Below are 25,359 nucleotides of genomic sequence, written 5' to 3' on the forward strand. Positions count from 1 at the left end.
CTGTAGCACTTACAACCTTGAATCTTTTTACAAAACAGTGTAACTATAACATTAAAAATGAGCACTGGAGGCAGGTGCAGTGGCTTACGCCTATAATCCCAGCACTTTGGGAGGCTGAGGTGGGAGGATCTCTTGACTCCAGGAGTTTGAGACCAGCTTGAGCAACATAGGGAGAACCTGTCTCTACAAAAAATAAAAAATCAGCCAAGCATGGTATGCATGCCTGTGGTTTCAACTACTTGGGAGGTTGAGATGGGAAGATCATTTGAGCCCAGGAGGTCGAGGTTGCAGTGTGACATGATCATGCCACTGCACTCCAGCCTGGACAACAGAGTGAGATCCTGTCTCAAAATAAATACATAAATAAATAAACAAATAAATAAATAAAGAAAAAGCACTGTTTTTATTCTTTAATTCAGATGTTACTGAAAATCTATGTGCCAGGAAGGGCGTAAGGCAGTGTGGACACAAGGATAAAACATGGTCTCTGTTCTCAAGAATCACCGAGTGCAGGAGGTCCCACCAGCACACAATTCTGTGGTAGCATATTGGTAGCCACTGGTGTTCACTATGCTTGCATGAGCTTGAACTTGAAGGATGGCTAGATGTGGGGGAGCCAGGAAGAAGGTCATTTGGGGCAGAGAGAGAAAGATGTGCAAAGGCCCGGATGAGGGAGAAATTATGGAATGACCAGGAATTTGAAAGAAGTTCATTGTCACTTGAGGGGGAGTGTGAATCGTATAAGATAAAGCAGTGGTATGTCTGCAGGTATGCTTGTTAAACATTTACCAGCATATTCCTGAAGATGAGGTTTGGAAGGTGGACAAAAGCCAGATCATGAAGATTTTGCATGTCATGCTCAGGAGGCTGAGTTTTATCCTGAAAGCCATGGAGAGCTATTGGACCACTTAGGGTAGAGGCATGCTCAGATTTAGGTTTTAGAAAGATAACTCAGAGAATGGACAAGATTGGCATCAGGGAGACAAACTGATAGGCAGCTGTGGTGGTCATGCTAGAGCTATGGAGGGTAGTGGTATTGGGGTGGGGCAAAACATTCAAGAGATGCTAAGGGTGTATCATCAACAGGGCCCGGTGGCCAAGTTGGATATGTATGGTGATAGAGGGGGAGACCTGGTCATTTCTGGCTTGGACAACTGTGGGGATAGCAGACACATACCTCAAGTTAGAGGATATGGAAAGATAAGCAGGCTTTGGGGGTGAGGATTATGAGGAGCTCTGTCTAAACTTGTTTTGTCTCATATTTGGCATTTACTATGTTTTTTTTTTTTTTTTTTAAATTTATTTATTATTATTATACTGTAAGTTGTAGGGTACATGTGCATAACGTGCAGGTTTGTTACATATGTATACTTGTGCCTTGTTGGTGTGCTGCACCCATCAACTCGTCATTTACATCAGGTATAACTCCCAATGCAATCCCTCCCCCCGCCCCCCTCCCCATGATAGGCCCCGGTGTGTGATGTTCCCCTTCCCGAGTCCAAGTGATCTCATTGTTCAGTTCCCACCTATGAGTGAGAACATGCGGTGTTTGGTTTTCTGTTCTTGTGATAGTTTGCTAAGAATGATGGATTCCAGCTGCATCCATGTCCCTACAAAGGACACAAACTCATCCTTTTTTATGGCTGCATAGTATTCCATGGTGTATATATGCCACATTTTCTTAATCCAATCTGTCACTGATGGACATTTGGGTTGATTCCAAGTCTTTGCTATTGTGAATAGTGCTGCAATAAACATACGTGTGCATGTGTCTTTATAGCAGCATAATTTATAATCCTTTGGGTATATACCCAGTAATGGGATGGCTGGGTCATATGGTACATCTAGTTCTAGATCCTTGAGGAATCGCCATACTGTTTTCCATAATGGTTGAACTAGTTTACAATTTTGTTGCTCATCTTTTTAGGTGGACTCTGATCCTTCTGAGGTCCTGGATCAGATTAACCAACGTAGGTATGCCCCGCACCTTTCACTCATTACCACCCCTCAAAAGGTCACTTTGCCAAACATGAGTACATGAGCCCCCATGCTAAGCCTGTGAGCAGCTGCAAGCCATATCATCTGCACAATTGAGCACGGCAGGAACTTTGAACCAGGACCCAATTTCACCCCAAGGATGTGCTTCTCCTCTGAGGGGAGCAAAGCCCCTGGCTTGACCTGGCTCCCTTCTGGGAGGGAGGACCATGTCTCAATTTGACAGCAGGAGGCTGTAGGTCAGTGGGGTGATGACCTGGCCCTGGGAGACCTGCTCTTTCTCTCAGCAGAACCCCATAAATCCTTCAAAAGGAAGTAAGTAATTCCCTCGGGATCAAGAGAGCCCTCTGCATTCTTGAAATAAATGAAGGCAAAATGTACAGGGATTTCTGAGAAAAGTAAATGTGGTGTGAGCATGATCCCTGGGTGTTACTATGCACAGAAAAGGCTTTTTTTTTTTTTTCTCCCTCCCCTGAATAGTGTTCTTTGCTCTCAAGTTAACTCATGCACTGGATTTGGTCCAAGTACATTTTGTTTCTTGATTTCCAGCCAGGCTTCTCTCAGTTGTGATGCATTCTCTTCTTTGCTTCCCTCCTTCCCCAGTCCTGTTCTCTCTTTTTATAATGCTTTCAACTTTTCCATGTGACTGAACGAACACAGAGGAAAACCCACCGGCTTAGGTAGGGCTTCCACCAGAGTGGGGCCAAAGGACTTCTTTGTGAACGGCCAGCCCCTCACTCAGCCCCGGCCTGCACGGCGAGGTTTGTCTGAGGCAGCTGAAGCAGAAAGCATTTGAACTCTGCCCTCTACCAAACGATTTCCAGATGTGTAAACCCAGCCTCCCGCTGCACTCTGACTGTAGCCCTGCCAACGTACATCTGCAGATTCCTAGTGCACAGGAAACTTGAAAGAGTATCTTTTACAACATCTGCTGTCTTTTCCCAGCTCTCCCTCTGCCTTCTCGGACTTTGCCCCATATTTTATATCCTCTCTTCAACAAATCCATTAGAGAACCGCTGCACAGCCCTTCTTGGCTCACAGATGCCAGCTGTCTGTTTCACCCCAGAGCCTGTTCTTGGCTCTCTGAAGCACCACTAGAATCACTGACCGAAGCATCACTAGAATCATTAAAGAAGCTTATTGGGCTCATGGAGGGGAAAAAAGGACCAAGTTTTCTCCATTGGATTGGTGCCAGGCCACAAGCTGCAAAGGGAGATTTAGCCATAAGGAGGTCAGAGCAGAGCCCTAAAGATGGAAACACGAGTTCACATGGAGAGTTTGCCTGCTATACTTGAGAGAAGGTGAGGTCTACTTAGAGGGAAAACCTTTTTCCATGGACATTCAGTTTCTTGGGACAAACAAGGCAGGCTTCTGTGAAATGAAGTATTGATGTACAGAATGAGTTCCTTGCCTTCCCCTTCCCTAGGGCATGCTACACATCAAGCTAAGAGGCCAGAAGGGGATCTTTTTATAATGTAACTCAAAGGAGGGGAGAAAAGAGCCAGAGACCCTTTTAGCAAATGGAGCAGATGATTTTTACTGAGGTGTGCACTCTCACTAGGGAAATGGCTTGATTGCTGTGTAAATAGATACTTGACCTTCATCCTGCCCTTCATCCATATGGACCCTAAATGCTCTCCAGCTCCATCCTAGGGACATGGAATGGAGGCAAGTGTCAAAATCTTGGTAAGGAAAAGAGGGTGCTCTATAGAAGGGAGCAGAGAACTGAATGGGCCTATGAGCTCAGGAGCCTCAGGGAGGAATAGTTACAAGTGAGAGGTCCCCACCTACATGGGACCTATGCCCTAAGCATGCAGGCTACCTGGGAGGCAGTGAGCTAGCTGGGTTAGGGAAAACTGTTACTGATTGCCACCCACGGTGGGTCTAATGTGGCTTAAGAAGTGACTTTCTGGTTCCTGGCAAGACCATCTCACCCTCTTATCTGCAGGACGTAATAGTAAGTGGGTGACATTTATATTTTCTGCTTCAATAGTCCCAAACACTTTAGACAGACTGAGGCTCTCAGATGAAGCCCTATGACTTGGCTGACTTGGTACACAGTAGCCTCCCTATTTACAAAAACAAAAACAAAATCCACCAAAACACATTGGCCTTGTACTTCAAGCAGGAAATACAAGAAAAACAAGGGGAAGAGATAAAGCAGGTTTTGGAATTCCTTTCCTTCACCCATATCTTTCCTTACAGGTTTTCCAAAGACATTGGAACACCCCTGTAGCCATAGTAGCTCTTTTTTAAAGAGGAGAGGAATCTGTAGATTCTTTCATATGAGGGTGGGTGAGTAAAAGTTAAGCAAACCATTTCCTTGTGCATGATTATTTAACTTATGGTTAACCTATGGTTAACTGTGGAGCTCTGATACTCTGGCAACCTCCTGAAGGTAGAATGCAAACTCCATTTCTTTTTTTTTTTTTTTTTTTTTTTTGAGACGGAGTCTTGCTCTGTCACCCAGGCTGGAGTGCTGTGGCCGGATCTCAGCTCACTGCAAGCTCCGCCTCCCGGGTTCCCGCCATTCTCCTGCCTCAGCCTCCGGAGTAGCTGGGACTACAGGCGCCCGCCACCTCGCCCGGCTAGTTTTTTTGTATTTTTTAGTAGAGACGGGGTTTCACCGTGTTCGCCAGGATGGTCTCGATCTCCTGACCTCGTGATCCGCCCGTCTCGGCCTCCCAAAGTGCTGGGATTACAGGCTTGAGCCACCGCGCCCGGCCGCAAACTCCATTTCTAGGCAGCATTGCTGATGATAAAAATGACCCCTGATTGGTAGATTGCAACTGGCCTGGGAGGAGCCATAAATAAATCGTAATATCTGCCGGGGACGCGATGCTTTGTGCCTCCCTTAATGTGGTTAGGTTTTTAAGGTGCATCTTGGGGCAATTAAATCAATGTCTAGGGAGTTGTCACAGGAGCTATTGGCTCCTTTGAAGAGTGAGCTTTTTAATCAGGTTAGCCTTCACATCTGCCCAATGTGGAATTCATCCCTCATACCTGAACTGCCTCTGGGTAGAAGAAAATGCTGGATGGCTGTGAGTTCAGAGGATTTGAAATGGAACACAAAGTGTATTTGATACACCTAAGCCCAGGGTCAGACAGATTCTAAGCTAGTCCTGGGTGATGATCTCTACCTCCTAGTATGTATAATCCTTCCCCTTGAGTAACTTGCTTCTAACAAATAGAATATGCAATATTGAAGGTGTGACGTCTGTTACTAGGTTACAAAAAATTGTGATTTCTGTCTTGTTAGCAAATTCTTTCTCTTATTGACTTTGATGAAGTAAGTTGCTATGTTAGACAGGTCTACATGGCAAAGAACTGAGGGCACCGTATTGTTCACAGTTAGCAAGCAACCAGAGTTTTCATTCCAGAGCCTTTGAGGAACAAAATCCTGCCAACAACCACATAAGTGAGTTTGGAAGCAAATCTTCCTTTAGTCACACCTTCAGATGAGATCTCAGCCCTATCTGACACCTTGGCCATAGTCTTGTGAGAGTCTTAAAGGAGAAGTCTAGCTAAGCTCTCCCTGCATTCTCGACTCTCAGGAACTGTGAGATAAATATATATATATATTTATATATATATATATATTATTTTAAGGTGATAAATTTTAGGGTAGTTTGCTAGTAGGATGACCAACAGTATTGGTTTGCCTAAGACTAACTCAAGACTGTTCCAGTTCTAGCACTGATAATCCTGAGTTCCAGTAAATCCCTCAGCCTTGGACAAACTGGAACAGTTTTTACTCTATTTGTGATAGACAATTAGTACATGTATGCATATGTTATTTCTCACTTAAGCAAGTGTATCTTCAAGATAGACTCCTAGAAATGGGTTCTTGGGGTCTAAACAGTAAAGTCACCTGGAATTTTATGTTTCTAAATTCCCCTTCATAAGGTTTGTACCATTTTGTACTCCCATCTGCAAGGTGAAAATGCTTGCTTCTCCATGGTCTCCTGTTTTCATTACCGGTCTATTTGATAATTAAAGCAATTTAATCTTTTATTATCTAAGTATAAGCTGATTCATAGTCTCTTAGAATAAAGAAATACATTCAAACATTAATTAACACTTGTAGAATTGAACTGTATGATTTATACTTTGTTTCGATGAACTCATTTCACTGAATATAGTAAGAGAAACACACAAATTTAACTGAATGTAGTCAGACTGTCACTGTGTATGTGTGTATGTGCACGTCTCCTTCACCTTCTTCCGCCATAACTTGGTCTCATATAACTGATTGGTCTTTCCATTTCATAATCATTCTCTTGCTCTATCATGAGTATAATTAGCCCAAATGGCATGTTTACCTTCAGTAGCGGACTGGGCACCAAAGGAACATGTGATGTGGTGGAAGAAAAGGTAGTGATTTGAGTGGACCCCTCTGTGATTGCTAGCAGAGTTGGCGAGTTCAAATGTCTATATCGTCAGGCAGATAACTCAAGGAAATGAGCATGGCTGGGTTGGGAAGCCCGTGAGCTGTATAGCATATGCCCTGTCTAAGCAATCAGTTACAGCCATCCTGTGGCCAGGGAGGGATGCAGCTGAGTTTGCTATTGCAGTTTTTCAAGTTAAACTGGAATTAGAGTTTTAGGAAATCTTTAATTGTGATGCCTTACAGTAGAAAAAGAAGAACACAAGATTCAGCAAAAACCATATTTATAGGCCGGCACTGACCTGCAGGCTGCCAGTCTGGAGATGTGGAAATGTGGAAAAGTGAAAAATAAATCAGCATTTACTGAGCACCTGTGGGCCACTGTTTCTCACCTAATGCTGGGATACATGCATTATTAACCAATTTTCTGATCAGGACACTGAAGCTCATGGAAGTTAAATAACTAGTCTAAGATGATCTAGCAAAACAGTGGCAGATCCGTGGCTAAGTCTTTAGATCCCTAAATCTATTCTTTTCACTCTCCCAAGTCATGGTTGGCACCCTCTCTGGTGTACATGATCTCTCAGTTTTCTTTAGAAAGCATGTTCCAGAGCTGAAATAAAAAAGCAATATCCCCCTTCCTCTTAACTCTGTTACCCAGTGGCATAAACCACACAGATACCCTTGCGTTTGCAATTGTTTGGGAAGTGTTCTCGGGTGGTTCCTGGAGCAAGACTCCATGCAGCGTCATCTTCGGTGTGTGTGTACAGTGGCTTCCTTTCAGCTGGAAGGGCAAGGAACAAAAACCTTTCAGTTTTTATTTCCCCTGTACTGCTTTGAACCCCCTTCTAAGAACCATTATGGGGATGAAGGAAACACAAACGCAGGTAAAATTAGATTCTAAGCCCAGCGTAGATAAGTGGTTCTGCCTTGGGTCCTGTGCCTGGCAGGGCTTGCGATCTTGTTTATTAGCCTCCTGTTTATAGTCCCTGCATTCCCCACATTGCTTCCCCAGTCAGTTTGGGAGGTGGTGTGAGTGGAGGATTTGTGAAATGGTGTAAATGGGGCTCTTGTAAACAGAAATGATGCTGAGAAGGTTCAGACAGAGTGGCAATCAGTTATGCTAGCTGCTGGTCCTCTGCATTTTATAACCTAAAGAGGCTCTTTTATTATCATTTTTATCATTTCTTTTAGTTATTTTTTCATAAACCTGCTTTTGAGCTCTTCAATCAGCAATCCTCCCTATTCTTTCCACTCATCTGGGGCCTCATTATTTTTTTTAAGGTTTTGGAACTTGTACCTTTATCCCTGTTTTGTAGATTTAATTACGTTTGCAATGATTTGGAGAAAATTGTCTGCATTCTTTATAGTCCAAATAGGTCAGCCTCTATAAAATGCATAGTTTTGTAGTTTACTAGGATATGTTTTGATGTTCTTTGAGTACATTGAGTATTCATATAAGAGGATGGGTGAAGTTAGTACTTTGGCTGCTAAGGTAACTTTTTCCTGGTTTGCAGCAAGTAACAGAGCTGGGTACTCTTTTCATGCGGTTCTGGAGACACGGAGAAGTGTGACTTGTAACTTGTATGATTGTCTTCATTTTCCATTTAACTGAAAAAGAAAAATGAGATCAGCAAAGTAAAATAATAGAAATATCCGATGACATCAGCAAATGTGTTTTCTGAAAGCTAAACCAGGCAAAAAATCATGCTATCAACAACTTTTCATTTTTAACGTTCTCTCTCTAGTTTTCAGTATCATTTGATACAGTTAATTAGATCCTAGAATAAGTTAGGAATTGCTTTGAATTGCTGCTGAGACATTAACAAAATAAGGCCTCGTGTGTTGTCTCTCATGTGAAACAGAAGCACGGAGTCCAGGACTCTGAAAGCAGCTCTGCAGTCATTGGGAGCCCAGGCTCCTTCTGGGTGTTTTGCTCCTCTGTCCTCAGTGCTTGTCTGCTATGTTTGAGGTTACCTCACTGCCTAGAGATGGCTGCTGCTGGAGCTCATTCCATGATTTCTGCCTTGCAGACATCAGGACAAAGGAAGGGAGATGGAGATAGGCACTGGTGACCCACTGGAATCAACTTCTTTTGAAACATTCAAAATGTTTCCCTGAAGCATTCATTGATAACTTCTGCTTCATTTGCCAGCAACCTGCATCTATAAGAGGGGTTTGGGAATGTCGTTTTCAGCTGGGCACACTGCAAGGCCGCATCATGCAGGTGGCGGTTACTAAGAAGAAGGTGGAACAACTGGTGGGTGGGGAAGTAGCAGCTTCTGCTGCAATCCCAGTGCCTGACTCCTGGCTTTCCTGCCCATTCAGGGATAGGCCTAGCACTCTGGGGATGATGGTGATGCTAGGGAGAACAATGCAAGCAACAGGCTACCATGATCCGTACAGTATGAGATGAACTCACACAAGGCCTGCTTCTGTGGCCAAATTAGCCATGTATATCCATATCCTTGTATTACCATGCTGTTACCATGTGGTGTATTAGTTTCCTATGGCTTATGGCTGCTGTCACAAATTAGCACAAATTTGGTGGCTAAAAGCAATAGAAATTTTTTCTTTTGCAATTCTGAAGGCTAGAAGTCCAAAGGCAGTTTCACTGAGCTGAAATCAAGGCATGTACAAGGCTGTGCTCCCTCTGGGGAATAATATAGAGGAGAACTATTTCTTGCCTCTTTCAGCTTCTTGCACCTGCCAGCAGTATTGGGCTTGTGGCTACATCACTCCAACCTCTTTCTCTGTCTTCACATTCTTCTCTGTGTCTCAAAACTCCTTTCCATATAAAGATACATGTGATTATGTACAGGACAGACCCAGATAATTCAGGAGAAGAATGCCTCTCAAGACTACTAACTTAATCACACCTTTTGCCATAAGGTAATATTCACAGGTTCTGAGGATTAGGATTTGAGCATGACCTTTTGGGGCCACCATTGAGCCCACTACATATGAGGAATAGTTTGTACACTAAAATGTCTTGTCTGGCATCTATGTAAAATTTTTTTTTCTCACTGATAACCCTAAGGCTAGTTGGTTTTCTTCCAAGTATATGAAAATATGTTATACATATATGATCAAAATCATACAAAGAACCATATATTTATCTTCTTGTATATGTTATAGACATCAGGTAGTGTTAAATTGACTTGTCAGTTAGTATGACCTTGGATTTTTGGTTCTGATTGTTTGTTATTTTGTGTATTTTTTATTAGGTTTTTTTTTTTTTCTAATAAGGTTTATCAAAGTATAGTTTACACACAATAAAATCACTCATTTTAGGCATACAGTTTTACGAGTTTTGAGAAATGTATACAGTTAAATAGTCCCACCAAAACCAAGCTATAGAGTATTTCCATCATCCCAAAAAGTTTCCCCATGCTCCTTTATAATTCATCCCTACCCTCCCTGGAAACCACTGGTCTGATTTTACTTCCTACAGCTTTTGCCTTTTCAGTAATGTCATAAAAATGGAATAATAGAGTACATGGCCTTTTGTATCTCATTTCTTTCACTGAAAATGATACTTTTGAAATCCATCCAGGTTGTTGCACATATCAGTAGTTTGTCCCTTTTCACTGCTGAGTAGTATTCCAATGTATATATGTACCACAATTTATCTATTTCCTAGTTGATATTCACAAGTGTTGTTTCCAGTTTTTGACAATTATGAATAAAGATGCTATAAACATTTTTATATAGTTTTCTGCATGAAAATATATTTTCATTTCTTTGTGATAAATGCCTAGGAGTGGGATATTGCTAGGTTGTATGGAAAATGTATGTTTGACTTTCTAAGAAACTGCGTAAGAGTTTTCCAAAATGGCTGTACCTTTTTGTGTGTCACTGGTAAAATATGAGAGTTCTAGGGCTTTGCATTCCTGCCAGCCTGTGGTAATGACAGCTTTTCATTGTTTGCTTAAATTCTAAGAAGTGTGTAGTGTTATCTTGCTATGATTTTAATGTACATGTCCCTAATGACTAACAATGTTGTGCATCTTTTTATTTGCTTATCTGCCCTCTATCTCTGTGATGAAGTGTCTCTTCAAATGTTTTTCTCATTTTTCAATAAGATAGTTTATTTTCTTTTTATTATGTTGTGAGAGATCTTTATGTATTCCGAATAGCAGTCCATTATCAGATACGTGTTTTGTAAGTATTCTTTTACAGTCTTCACTTGTTTCCATTTTCTCAACTATCTTTTATGCAGCAGAAACTTAATTTTGGTGAAGTTCAGTTTATCAGTTTTTTCTTTTATGATTCTTACTTTTCTGTCCTATCAGAGAAACCTTTGCCTAACCCGATTTTACAAAGATTTTCTCCAATGTTTTCTTCTAGAAATTTTGTAGACTTAAGATTTTATTCTGAGGTATATGACCTATTTAGAGTTAATTTTTGTATGTAGTATGAGGTATGAGTTGAGGTTTATTTTTTTGCATATGGATGTTCAAATTTTCCAGCATCGCTTGTTGGAAAGACTATCCTTTCTCCTTACCTCTGCACTTTTGTCAAAAAAACAATTGACCATATATCTGTGGGTCTTCTGTTTCTTTGTGTGTGTTTATCCTTTTGCCAGTAACACACTGTCTTGATATTGTCTTGATAAGAAATCTTGAAGTTAGGTAGTGATAGTTTTCCATCTTTCGTTTTCAAAAGTGTTTTGGTATTTCCAAAACACTTTATTTTTTTTTTTTTACTTTTTTTTTCTTTCTTTTCCATAAAGCTTTTAGAATCAGCTTGTCAATTTCTTCGAATAAGCCTTCTGGGATTTTCATTGGGTTTGCAATGAAACTATAGATTAATTCAGAGAGAATTGACTTCTTAACTATATATGCACATATGTGTGTATATATGCATATATAGTTAAGATGCCAATTGTGTGTGTGTGTGTATGTGTGTGTACATATATATATATATATATATGAGATAGGATCTCATTCTGTTGCCAAGATGGAGTGCTTGATGAGATCACGGTTCATTGCAGCCTAGACCTACTGGGCTCAAGTGATCCTCATACCTCATCCTCCTGAGTAGCTGGGACCACAGGCGAGCACCACCCACCCAGCTAATTTTAAAACTTTATGTAGTGACAAGATCTCCGTATGTTGGCGAGGCTGGTCTTGAACTCCAGGGCTCAAGGAATCCTCCCACTTCGGCCTCCCAGAGTGGATTAACAGATGTGAGCCACTGTGCCTGGCCATCTTTACAATATTGAGTCTTCCAATTTCTGAACATGTTAGGCTCTCTATTTATTTAGGTCTTTTTGTAAATCTACTTAAAAACATTTCAATTTGTAATTGTTTATTTTTTGTATGTAAAATTACAAATAAAAATATTGGCCACTATTCTAAGACCTTGGTAAAGTCACTTATTCTTGCAGGTTTTTGTGTGAATTTCTTAGGATTTTCTATGTAGGAATCACACTTTTCTGGATATAGAGGCAGTTTATTCCTTGTGCTGCGATCTGGATACCTTTTATTTCTTTTGGTGCCTTATTGCACTGGCCAGGACCTCTAGTAATATGTTAAATAGGAGTGGTGGGAGTGGATATTCTTGCTTGTTCCCAACTTTAGGGGAGAAGTATTCATTCTCATAACATGAAGTATGCTATTAGCTGTAGGCTTTCCATAGATATCCCTTATTAATATGAGGAAGTTCTTTTCTAAGTTTTCTGTAAGTATGTCTCATAAATGTGTGCTAAAATTTATCAATTCTATTTCTGCATCTGTTGAGATGATGATATGGTTTTTCTTTTTTAGCCTGTGATATGGTGATTTTTGAATGTTGAGCCAGTTTTTCATTTCTTGGATAAATCCCACATGGTGATAACATATTATTCTATTCATATATTGCTAGTTCAGTTTGTTCATGTTTTGTTAAGGATTCATGTTTTGTTACTTTCCCGAGGGATATTGGTCTGTAGTTTTCTTGTAATATCTATGTGAGTTTTGGTATCAGAATACTGCTATTTTCTCCTCTGCATATTGTTCATTCTACTTGTTTGGGAGGTTTCTCAAACTGGCTTTTGTATTCTGTTTTATTCTCCATCACTTTTAATCTTTAGGTCACCAGGACTCCTTCCCCAAGTTGATCTTTCTATATATGTTTTTTTTTCTAATATGAATATTAAACATATACCATAAATAAACATGTTGAAAATATGCTATCATTTACTCTCCTATTTGTAAACCCTAATATCCCTAAAAATATCAGTAGCAAAGGGAGGAATGGTGTAGGGGGAGAAACAGTGTTTGTGTAAGAGCATAGGGCTTCTGTCCTGGTTTTGCTTCTACCTTTCTATTTGCCCCACTGATTGTATGAGATCTGTGTTCTAGAAACTGTGTTTAAATATACTTTATGTACATTGCCTCATATTGTTCCTTACAATATTCATATAAAGAATTTGTATTTTTCCACTTAACGGATGAGGAAACCAAGGGCTAGATGCGTTAGCTTGTCCAAAATTATCCTCTCAGTAGGGATTTGAAGCAAGTCTGCTCCATCCCTCCCAGCTTTGGCATTTGAAGACAGAGGGGGCCGCCCTCTCTGGTGACCACTGACTTGTGACTGACACTCTTCCCTCCGTGCAGTGAGACTGAGGAGGCCTGGCCCAACTTTCCCTACCACATCTTTTTTCTGGCATTCAGTGACATGTAAAAGTTTTCAAGAAGAGTACTTTGTAGAACAGAGGGCAGAATATTTCTCTCTTTGTACTCTTCTCCTCGTTTAGACCCAGCAGGTGAAGCTCCGTAACAGGGGAGGGGAGATCCCTGTGGGATGGTAGAGCTCATGAAGAAGAAACCTGTGACCCACAGAGCTGAGGAAACCTCCCCCAACACACACACTTGAGGCCAACAGTAAGGACAGAGAATCAGGGGCAAGGAGTGTGAGAGAGGGAAGGATGAAGTGATCCAAAAGTATGCAACAGCTCAGTGGGTAGAAAAGGGGCTAGGGAGAGGCATGTCTGAGATACAAGGGCATTTGGTGCATTTCCTTCTTCCAGGTCTCCGTTGTGCAGAATGTGTGGCCCAGAGACATAGAAGCCATGGGGCATCTTTCCAGGCACTCAGGGGTGTGTCCAGCATGCTCCCCCTCCACAGGGAAATTAACAGAGCCTTAATGAGTAGAAAGCATTTTTAATGAGAAAAACTTGGAATTATATTAAGAAAACATTCCCCCAACCACAAGGGGTACCAAGAAACCAAAGAATGACTCAGATAAGTCCAGCTTGGCAAGTAGGTGAGATTATTAGGACTTACATATGAGGCGCTCCCAGATGGCAGCAGGGCAGCTATGCTTATCCATGCCACCTCCCATTCCTAAGCTGCTTTGAAGCTAATTTTCTGACTCTTTGCCAATTGTGTGTGTGTGTGTGAGGTCAGGAGTTCAAGACCACATTGGCTAATATGGTGAAACCTCTACTAAAAATACAAAAATTAGCCGGGTGGTAGCGCACACCTGTAATGCCACCTACTCAAGAGGTTGAGGCAGGAGAATCGCTTGAACCCGGGAGACAGAGGTTGCAGTGAGCCGAGATTGTGCCATTGTCCTCCAGTCTGGATGACAGAGCGAGACTCTGTCAAAAAAAGAAAAAAAATTCCTCTTTCTTTAAATATCACTTGAAGATAAATTTTAAATGGCTACAGAATATTCTATTGTATAGATACAAAATAATTTAGTCTACTATTGTTGGATATTTGTATTGCTTACAGGATAGATACTCAGAGTTGGAATTATTGGGAAAAATAGAATATTTTAAAGATATGTATTGCCAAGTTTCTTTATAGAGAGGTTGTCCCAATGTAAACCCAGAGTAGAGGTACGTGGGATGCACATCTAGCCACAACAGCCAAGGATTCGGTTCTATGCTTGCCAGTTGTATAGATAATTAACAGCAATCCCTTGAATCAGTCAGTTCATTAGTCAACCTGTGTGCTTATGGCTGAGCTCTCCCAGTTACTGTTTGGATGACCTTTGGCATCTGGCCTTTCTATCTATAACAGCAAAATGGAGAATTTTAAAAACAGGTAGAGTCTTTATAGTTTCTTTGCTTTCATTTCAGAGAGTTTGATAAATAAAATAAAAATTGAAAAATATTTTATAAATCATAAAGCATCATCCGAACATAGTAAGCACTGCTGCATGGCCAGTAATCTTTTTGACCTTGGGGGAGAAGGGATGTAAGGAATATATGGAATGTCAGTCTTATAATTCAAGAGCTTTAAAAATTGGTAATATTCTACATGTGGCATCATTACAACAACCTGTGTCCAGGATTTCCTGGAACTGTCCTCCCTCTCCCTGAAAATTCCATGTGCCAGACATTGTGTCTCAATTTTTGGTTCCAAAATATATTAATTACAGACATCATGTCTATTTTATAGGAAAGTTTATAAACCTCACTAAAGTTAATAGGTTTAAGGATGATTTCTGTAATAATGTAAATTTCTGTTAGTTTTGAAAGACAAAAAAGGCTAGTTGCATAAATATATTACTTCCTTTGCTTTTGATGAGTCTGAAACATTGTGTGTGTGTGCGTATCTGTGTCTGCATGTAAATATGTACATACACATATTTTTTTTAATTGGCAAAAGTTCTCTCCTTTCAGATTTGTAGTACATGATTAGTTTCATTTTCCTTCCTTTAATATAAAGTTGATTTCAAATCAACTAAGCAAAAAGGAGTGTCTTCACTCAAGCGTCCTTCCTTTCCCTTCCCTTTCCCCTCCTCCCTCCCCCTTTCTCCTTTTCACTTCCCTTTTCCTTCCCTTTTTCCTTTCCTTTCCTTTTTCCTCTCCTTTCTCCTTTCCTTTAATAACTTGACCCAGCCAAGTGAAAATCATCCATCTCGGACAAAAGTTTGTTGGCAAACTGATATTATCCTACAGTGCCATCCTGAAGGGAACAGTTTTTGCTGAAAGTAAAAGTTTTATAAAAGAAAGCATTTTCATAAAGAAAATAAGTCCTGTTTTACTTTGTTTCTGTGGCATTGCTGAGTTGGACAGCAGGTTTAGATCACTGATGTCCACACAAATAGGGTCACCGAGGAACAAATGTTATTCTCATGATGACTCCAGCAGCTGTGATCATGGTGAGCTCTTATGGTCAACAACGCGGTTCAAGATTTTGATAGGAAATGTGCGCATCATGTCTTCTCACAAGCAAAAATTTTAAATGACTGAATCATTAAAAACATCCCACTCGTCTGTTTCTTCCTGGTCTTTTTTGAACTAAAACCTAAGCAGAAACCTCCTAAATTAGTTGTGTTTTCGAGGAGTTATTGCTCTAACTGTACCTGACACAAACATATACAAAGTCAAACACATAAGTTCCTAGCCTCAGGGATCTCCACCTGGATTCTGGGGCTTCTTTGGATACAGATTCTGGAAATTAGATGAAGAGGTTGAAAGAAATTGGGCTCCTCTCATCCCTGCCCACCTACTCCCCTCATTTATCCTACTCCTCTACCATCAAGGGCCCCTTGCATCCTTCCCTAGGGAACCTGAACATCCTGGGAGGAGCTGGTTTTGAAGGCCAGACACTCCCCACACCCCATGTCCTCCAACTCTCCTCCAAGCCCAGATGGGAGTGGTTGGACCTAGATTATCTCAATACAGATAAAAGGCTTTCAACAGATAATTTACTGAGTAGGTAAGTCAAGGAGTATCCCTTGGTTAGGCCTAATCATTCCTGCCAAAGTGCTGGAAGTGGGAACATCAGGGAAACCTTGTGTGGAATCAAGATCTGGTGGCCTGGGACCACTCAATCATTGCCAGATTCTGGCATTCTCCTACCCGAATACACCTTTGGACTAGAACAAGGCCAAGGAAAGAAACGAGATTCAAGTGCCCCAGCCTACGCCACAGAGGTCCTTCATTGCGGGGATTGTCAGCTGCAGTGTGGGAGGACAGCAGAAACTTCATGAACCATACATCCCTACAGAGTTTATATATATGTTTAATTGGTAAAAATTAAAAATATATTAAAATCATATATTAAAAGTTAAAAATATATTTTGCTCTAGGCCCAACTAACTCCTTTGTTAATATGGCCCTGCTGAGCAATGTTTTTGATTAAAAGTGTCACATCCCTTAGGTGAGTTGGGGATGAAAAAAAGTTGAGAACAACTTTGCTAGTGGACTTCGTAATGCCATAGGCTTGTGACCTTTGCCCATTCCCAAATCACTCTAGGCTGAGCTGCTAAGTCCGGGAGCACGATAGGCAAGGACTTATGTAACAGGAGAACAAAGCAGCAAACACTCAGAAGGATGACTTTCATATGGGAACCTCTCCTTTCCACAAATCTCTGCCCATGCAGCCACCACAACAAACGGGGATATAAACAATGCCAATTGTGCAGACTTCACAGCACCCATAGATTGCAGCCACTTCTCAGATTCATTTTAACAAAGGCATAAATCGAACTTGTTGTCGGCTAACAATCCCACATTGTCTTCTCTCTCTCTCGCTACATTCTCAGAGCTCTAAGAAGCACTGAATGCTTGGACACAAAACCCCATGTGACAGTAGATACGTGCCAACTACCCCAAGATCCAGACTTGCTTGACACTTGATCTGAACATGACCATAACAGCAGCATTACAGCCTTTAATCCAAGTAATTTTCATCTACGGAGGGTCTTTTTATCAACAAGCCTAGTCCAAGGGCTGCCCTGGCGGGCATGTGGAATGTCTAACAGATTACTCAGCCCAGTGCTTCAAACTGGGGGACCATTTTCCTCTTTCTTCCTCCTCAGTGTTTAGCAGATATAATTACACGTTTGTGTGATTACAGTGTGTTATTTACCATGAGATAATAGGGTGGCCAAAGCAGCCTGAGTGCAGGAATTGAAAATGCACAGATCATTTACTTTAATGGCTGCACAACCTTGGAAATTGTCAGAGGGTCAGAATTTCATGACAGAGTAACTTATCTCAGGTCTCAACATCCAAGAGGAACATGGCCTCTGGGTTCTCTGCCTTGGTGAAGGAATCTTTAATGGGGAAAACAAACCTCTCCTCTTGTGGTCCCTGGAAAGGCACCCAGAAGTCTCCCTTTTCTTATCTGTCCCTCTCCTGTGATGCTGCAGAGAAATGGACAACTTTTTGTAAAGAGCCAGCTCTTAGGCTTTGTGAGTCATAAGCTCTATGTTCAATTCTTCCAATGTAGCACACAAGTAGCCATAGAAAACACAATACATGAATGAGGGTGGCTGTGTTCCAGTAACATTTTATTTATAGACACTAAAATCTTTGAATTTCACATAATTTTTCAACGTGACAAAATGTCCTTCTTTTGATTTTTCAGCCACTTAAAGATGTAAAAACCATTCTTAGCTTACCGTTTATACTAAAATAGGTAGCAGACTGGTTTGGCCTGCAGGCTGTGGTTTGCTGACCCTTGTCTTAGAGCGTCTCAAGATGCAACATGGAATTTGGAAAGGAAAGTTCCTGTAGGGCTCCTTCCAGCCATGAGGATCTGACATTTGGGTAGAAAAGCTTTATGCTTGGCCCAAAGGAGATTGGCCTTAGCGTTCTCATCTTCTCTCTTGGGCTACCCTTATTTCCCTAGCAGTCTGATTTAGGAATAAACTAATGATAATGAAGTCCTCAAAGGAACATGAATTCATGTTCAAACATCTTTTACGTTGTGACTTCCTTTTTTCTCAAATTCATTGTGGTTTTGAAAGATTTTATTCCTCTTTAGCCAACTGTTCTGAGAGTGTTGTTGGCTTTGAAAATTGTAGTAGTTTCAATGAGATCAGCTTGTCAGATTTTTGAAGCAAAGAAAGGTGTGAAAAGTCACTGAACGTCAACACGCCAATGGGGCCACTTTAGGTTCTGCTGAGTGTCCAGTGGAGCCCACTGAAAAGCTTTGTCTCTTGTCCATTTCTGTGTTCTTGTGTCTGCATAGAAAAAAACCTTTCCTCAGATATCTTTTGGTTTTCAGTGATATATTGCTTTTGTGAAGCTTTCAATGAAAGAAATAGTTTTGAACATCTATGTATCAGGTTCTATACTTGAAAATATAACAGACCCTTTGGATAAGATTCCTTGTGAGAACTTAACGATGACTCATAATTTTCTTTTGTAGAGCTGAACAACCTTTAATATGCCTTTAATTTTGTTACCTCTGAGGATTTCAGGCTCCCTGACCTTAGATAAAAGACCAATATATGGGAATAAGAAAAAGTAAGTGGATCACAAAAGGCCCCTCTTGCCTTTGCCTGCACTGAATCTGTCCTTACAAAGGAGCTAAGAGAGATAAGCCTACAAGATGCTGTCATCCTTCTGTCAGAGACTAGGGTTATACCAACACAGGCCCCTCTCTCTGACTTTTTGGCAAAGAAAGACAGAAGGCAATAGTTCTGTCCTTCTTAATGCACATAGGTTTGAAAAGGATTTTGAAGCACAGTTTAGTACAATTAGACTGAAAGTCTTAATGTCGTTCTTCATAAAAATGTTGCATGGCTTCTGAAAATGCTGAATAGCTTTATCAGCCACATTCAAAACTTCAGCAAGCAAGCAAGGCCTTCTCTCTCAGCCTGCCTGGGTCAGACACACCAAAGGGCCCAGTGCTGAGCTGAGTAGCCCTGGGCCAGGGAGCAGTCAGTGGACCCAGACAGAGTCCAACCCTGGACGATTGTTAATGGATGTTACCTGTTTCAGGGTTATTCTCAGCAAAAGGTGAGCAGCTTTTCTATGCCCCTACCCTCAGGTGGGTGCAGACAGTTGTTCCCAGCCTAGAGGGAGGGAATGTTCCCGGGACTTGGACATTTTAAGGCAGTGACTAAGAATTTGCTCTTCCTCAGTTTCAATTTTACCTGTAAATGTGACAGGATGATTCCTGCCAACAGTGCCTGGCACAGAGGAACTTGGAAACACAGGAACTTCAGACATCAACACATACTTCCTGGTTCGTTCTGACAACCTCTTGTCCCAACCTGAGAATTAGTCCTTATGTTTTTTTCTGTGTCCCCATCTCTCTCTCTCCCTACCTCACATGCATGAACACACACACATACACACACATGCACACACAAATTTCCTACTTGAGACCTGTGGCTAGATATAGTGGTCATCCACAAACTACACAACACATTGACCGCATGTAGGTGGTGGGAAGGCCAACCTTCAATACTAAACCAAACAAGTGCACCCTCTAAGCCCTGAGTACTGTTCCTCTCATTGGCTGCCACACAAATACTATCAAAGGTAGCTTGCATTTCTATTCCCTATTCCACTTCCTATCAAGAAATAGAAAGATTGGTTCCGCATAAGATGTGAAAAGCATTCCTATTACATCCAATACTAAGTGATTATTACCTGCCAGGCACTGAGTTAGAGATAAGGATTTGAGTGATGAGACAAAAAAGATTTGCCACTCTCTGGGCCACAGATTATGTGCGTAACCTTCTTGAGCAATTATTTGAACTTCTCCGGACTGAATCTCTAGGATTGGCGCCTGCTCTGATAGACTGAGAATTCAACAGAAATGGGGAAGCAGGAGGGAAGGATAGCTTTGGTGTCAGGAGCAGAAATGACTCCTGGAAAAATGTTTGTTCAGTGACAATACTATCAAGAGGGAAGAATGAGAAAATAGTAAATGAGGTAACAGTCACCTGGACACAAGGAGAGAGCAGCCCGTTGTCGAGGGAATTAACCAGAATTTGGAGATCCCCTTCAGAAATGGATCATTTGCCTCTTTGAAAACAAGGAGCTCTTTCACCTGCACAGGTTGCTTACAAGGGGAAGGAGAGTTTTCCTCCTCTTTGGCTGGTTGTTGACTTGGTCCTCTGTCCCTTCTTTGAATAGACCAAGGGATCTAAGTAACTTTCAGCAAGTGGATGCTCCTTGAGTATGGAGGGTTTGGAATGGAAATGAAGCATAGGAAGAAAAGCACAAGTCTTGAAGCCACTAAAAGCAGCCTTCAGTCACACACTTTAATGACTTCTTGGACCATCCTAGGCAAACTTTTAAGTCTCTATTTGTCTTTGTTTCCTCCTTTTCACAAAGGGGGCTAATAGGAATTCTTCCTGTTTGGATAAGAATTTACAGTTTTCATATGTGTGCTCATTTAACTTCAGGTGGGAGGTAGGTGGGAAGGAAGACAGATACTAATTTGCTCAAATCCTTTGATAATAGGCTGTCCTGTGAACAGTTAGCTATAAGAAGCATTTGAGCTAGAGTTCTAGTCTATCTGGAGTAACTTTTACATTGATCTTTTAGGAGCCTTTCAACCGTGAGGTTCCCTTGAACTTACAGCCATTCTAAAAGTGTTATTATAAGTGTAATTACCCACACATAACACAAGATTCCAACTCTGCACATAACAAGAGCTAGACTTATCTCTAAGAAGTGTGTCACTGTATTTCTTCCAGCTGGCACAATACGCTCTTGGAAGAATTCAACACTACTGAGGCAGGCATGGGGGATTCTAGATGCATGGAGCTTGTACTTCCCAGGTTGTTGGCTTTGTAGATAAAGCACCTAGCACAGCATAAGTGGTTGGTTCTTCCATCTAGTTCGTCTCTAACCCTTCAGGATGAACTTGAGAATGAAACAGCAATTTCTTTATTCTCCATCCCAATAGAATTTTGAAGGATTCTTGCTGTATTGTGCATGGAAAGCCCTCATTAGCAATGCAAGCACTTCAGAAGGCAATGAGTGACTCATACAAGGTCCAGAAATAGCACTGAGGAAAATTGCTTTTATGTAATTTTTTTCCCAGAATGTCATGCTGTGAATACTTATCATCTCAGCAGAAACACGTGGGAAAGATCACATCTTCCTGGGCCTGCAGGGATGTTCTGTCTCTCAGAGTCATGTCACTGCCTTACAGGCCTCCAGGAGCCACCAGAAATTTGAAGGAAGCTGTTTAAGCACAACAGGGGAGTGAATAAATGCAGGGTATATGTAAGCAGTAACTCCTGTCTTCAGTTTTAATAGTAATGCATTCAGCACATTTGATTTGGTTTATGTTTTGTTGGTCTTGCTTTTGCTCCCTGAGGTAGACTTCAACATTTCAGAAAAAAATTGTGTTAAAACATAAATGATACAAAATTTACCATTTTAATAATTTTTAAGTGCACTTTTCAGTGACATTAAGTACATACACTTTTTTTTTTTTTTTTTTTGAGATGGAGTCTTTCTCTGTCACCCAGGCTGGAGTGCAGTGGTGTGATCTTGGCTCACTGCAACATCTGCCTCCTGGGTTTAAACGATTCTCCTGCCTCAGCCTCTCGAGTAGCATGGAATTATAAGCGTGTGCCACCACACCCAGCTAATTTTTGTATTTTTAGTAGAGTTGGGGTTTCACCGTGTTAGCCAGGATGGTATTGATCTCCTGACCTCGTGATCTGCCCCCCTTGACCTCCCAAAGTGCTGGGATTACAGGCGTGAGCCACCGCACCTGGCCAAGTACATACACATTTTTGTGACGCCATCACCAACACCCATCTCCAGAGCTTTTTCATCTTCACATACTGAAAGTCTGTACCCACTAAGCAGTAACTTCCCATTTCCCTCCCCTCAGTCCCTGACAACCACCATTTTGCTTTCTGTTTCTGTAAATGTGACTATTTTCAGGTACCTTATATGAGGGGAATCACACGATATTTGTCCTTTTGTGATTTGCTTATTTCACTTAGCATAATGTCTGCACGGTTTAGCCATGTTGTAGCATGTATAGGACTTTCATTTCATTTTAGTCTGAATGATGATCTCTCATATGCATGTAACACATTTTGTTTATCTGTTCACTCATCAAAGGACACTTAAGTTGCTTCCACTTTTTGGCTACTGTGAAGAATGCTGCTATGAACAAGAGTGTAGAAGTATCTGAGCCTCTGCTTTTACTTTGGGGAGTATATAACCTGTGGAATTGCCAAAAATAGATTTTTGAAAATGAAATGGGAAGATCCTGAGGGAAGTAGGTGATACAATTTTTACTCCATCAATAAATTAGAAAGAGAAAGGGTGGAAGTATATGATCCAGGACTCTGAACCTAGTGAGATGGATGGAGGTGGTCACCCAGGCAGGGTAGGGAAGGAGAGAGGGGCAGGCTTGATCTAAAAGGAGGTCAAGCTATTGGCAGGTTGAGATTTAGGCCTTAAAACATTCCTTGGAGAGGCTGTAGCCAGGTTAGAAGGAGCTCTTGAAAGTTGAGCCAGGGTCAGCACATCCAGGGGCCATTTGAATGGATAGCACCAGGTGCTCATTCAGAAGACTGACACCAGATCTCTCTCCTTCACTGCTGAGTGAGGTCCTGTCACGGACAGCTCTGCCCATAGCCCAGTGATTACCTAGCAGCAGGATGTCAGCTGGTTTTCCCTAAGCAAGTAAAAGGTGTGACCTCAAAGTGTTCTGAGTTGAAAGCTGTCTTGGAGTGGAAGGGATGGACACATTTCCTGCAGCTTCCTTGATTCAATTGGCCATTGGGAGCCAAATCAGACTCTGGAGCTTAACACATGGTTTCTAAGGAGTCCCCAAAGGGTGACTCTGCTGTGTGCAGCATTCCCAGCTGTGAAGAGCATGTGGGTTGGAAGGCAGATGAGATGGGGATAAGCATGGAACTTATAGCAAAAGCTTAGGATGGTCACCCTTGGTGGACTGGACTAGTCTGACCTGGCACTAGTATCTGTCCTCCCTAGGACAGGCCCAGCTGGTGCCCCAAGGACTTGCATTTTGTTCCATGCAGCCTCTAGCATTAGGCAATGATCGTAGCACCCTGGATAATGACCACTCTTGGAAAGATTAGCATTCTACATACTTAGTTTTGAAAAAATTTACGTAACTGGTGTTCTACTTTTTCCTAGAATCTTTGCCTCTCTAAGGACAAGTCTTTGCTCTTGTAAAGGGAGAGAGGGATCCAAGAAAATATCGGTATGCAGTAATTTTTGATTAGCATCCCTAGCCAAGTGATAAAGATACATTACATGCTCCGAAATTCTATAAGAGCCCACCCAAATCCCTGATTCATTGCCTAAAGGGGCCCTTTGCAACACAATAGCTTACACTTCAGGCCCAGATTTCAAGAGGACTCATTAATCAGTGATGTGAGTTGGTGAGTGAGAGGGTTTGGCGCCATGACAACTTGGAAAGTTTGCCATGATTTGGAAAGAACGGCAGCCCACATTCTGAATAGAGAAAGGGAAAAGGGGACAGAATTCTGTGCTGAACAATAATGAGAATAATGTGGAACTGCTTCAAAAAGATGTCCAGCCAGCAGTAGAGGAGTACACCTGTGCATATGGCGAATGTTGGGGTCCAGGCTTGCTCATGGTCACGTCTGGGAACAGACTGATGGGGATCAATGGGATGCTCACTTTAAGAGTATCTAGGCAACTGTCATAAGAATGTGTTTTATTCAGAATAAAAAAAAAATCACTGTGTTTGTAAAAACAAGGATGTTCTTGTTTAATTGTCTAGGTTTCTGACATTTTGACTTGTGGCTCCTTGAGACTTGAGTGGCAGCGGAGATACTAATTTTTATGCATGTTGGGCATGAGATATAAACAAAGTAGATATTTCCTTTATGATTCACAAAGTAGTGGGAAGGATTCTGCTTTAGGAATCAGGGGCAATGGAGCTAATTCTGCTGCCCTGCTGCAACTCTATTTGAAAGTATGATGTATTATTTTACCCATCAGGCCCTCTGCTTCCTCACATCATTATGGAGTGGGAGTGGATGGAAGGTAGCTGGGTTAGATGTCTTTTATTCACGACCCAGAGGGCTTCAGAGATCTTGCCAGTCCTTTGGAATAGTTTATAATATGTTATATCTTTGTGGATATAAGTATTTTCTCTCAAAAGAAGGCTTATTGCTTTTATCACATTTTCTAAAGTGGTCTGTGGCTCCCCAAATGTTAAGAACTCTTGTACTAGATCGCTAAACATCTCCTCTAACTCTTACAGTCCTTGAATATGCTGTTGCACATCTGTGACTCTAAGGTTTATCCAGTTTATTATGAAAGGTGACTGTGATGGTATCTTCCCTAAATCTGTTTTGTTTCATTGTAACGTGAGAAAAGTTGCAGGTATGTGAACTTTCCTAGTTCATTCTCATTTTCTGGACTCAGCTGGGGTTTCTTGGGAAAAATAATTGAAAAGTAGGAAATGGGCATCTTTAACCCCTTTAATCTTTACAACTCCTGATTGTGTCTGCTCATCCCACCTTGCAGGGTCTCACACAGCCCCACTGTGAAGCCCAAGCAGATTTCTGCTCTCAGCTCCTTTCTCGTTGATCCCTTTCTGCCTTCACCCCACCCTCACTCCAGTCTTCCACCCAAAGACAGATGCTCCTTGACTTATGATGGAACTGCATCCTGATAAGTTAGTAGTAGATGTTCCTTTACCAGACACAGAGGGGATCCTGGAGGTATTAAAAGGTTGATCCACTGAAGGTTGAAAATACGTTTAATACACCTGACCCATCAAACATTAAAGCTTAGCCTGGTCCACTTTAAATGCACTCAGAACACGAATTTACAGTTGGACAATAATCATCTAGCAACCCCATACACTGCAGAGTATCAGTGTTTACTCTCGTGACTGGGAGCTGTGGCTCGCTGCCACCGCTCAGCATCATGAGAGAGAATTCTACTGCATGTAGCAAGCCAGAGAAAAGAAGAAAATTCAACACTCAACGATTTCTATGAACGCATATTCCTTTTGCGTTGACATAAAGTCAAAAAATTGTTAAGTTGAAGCATTGTAAATCAGGGGCCATCTTAATGCCCATTCTCCATCTATTCTTTAAACAACTGACTTTAATTGAAAAGCTAGATGGGGAATGATCTTCGAGCAGGTGAATCTTTTAATACCTCCAGGATCCCCTCTGCATCTGGTAAAGGAACATCTACTACTAACTTATTGACCTCTGCGCATGCAAAAGCAAGTGGATATGGGGGGATGTGTTCTTTCTGAAGGGGAGAGTTCCTGGTGCAGATTTCTTACTGGCTAAAC

This window comes from Theropithecus gelada, chromosome 6 (assembly GCF_003255815.1).
Source record: "Theropithecus gelada isolate Dixy chromosome 6, Tgel_1.0, whole genome shotgun sequence".
Taxonomy (NCBI): domain Eukaryota; kingdom Metazoa; phylum Chordata; class Mammalia; order Primates; family Cercopithecidae; genus Theropithecus; species Theropithecus gelada.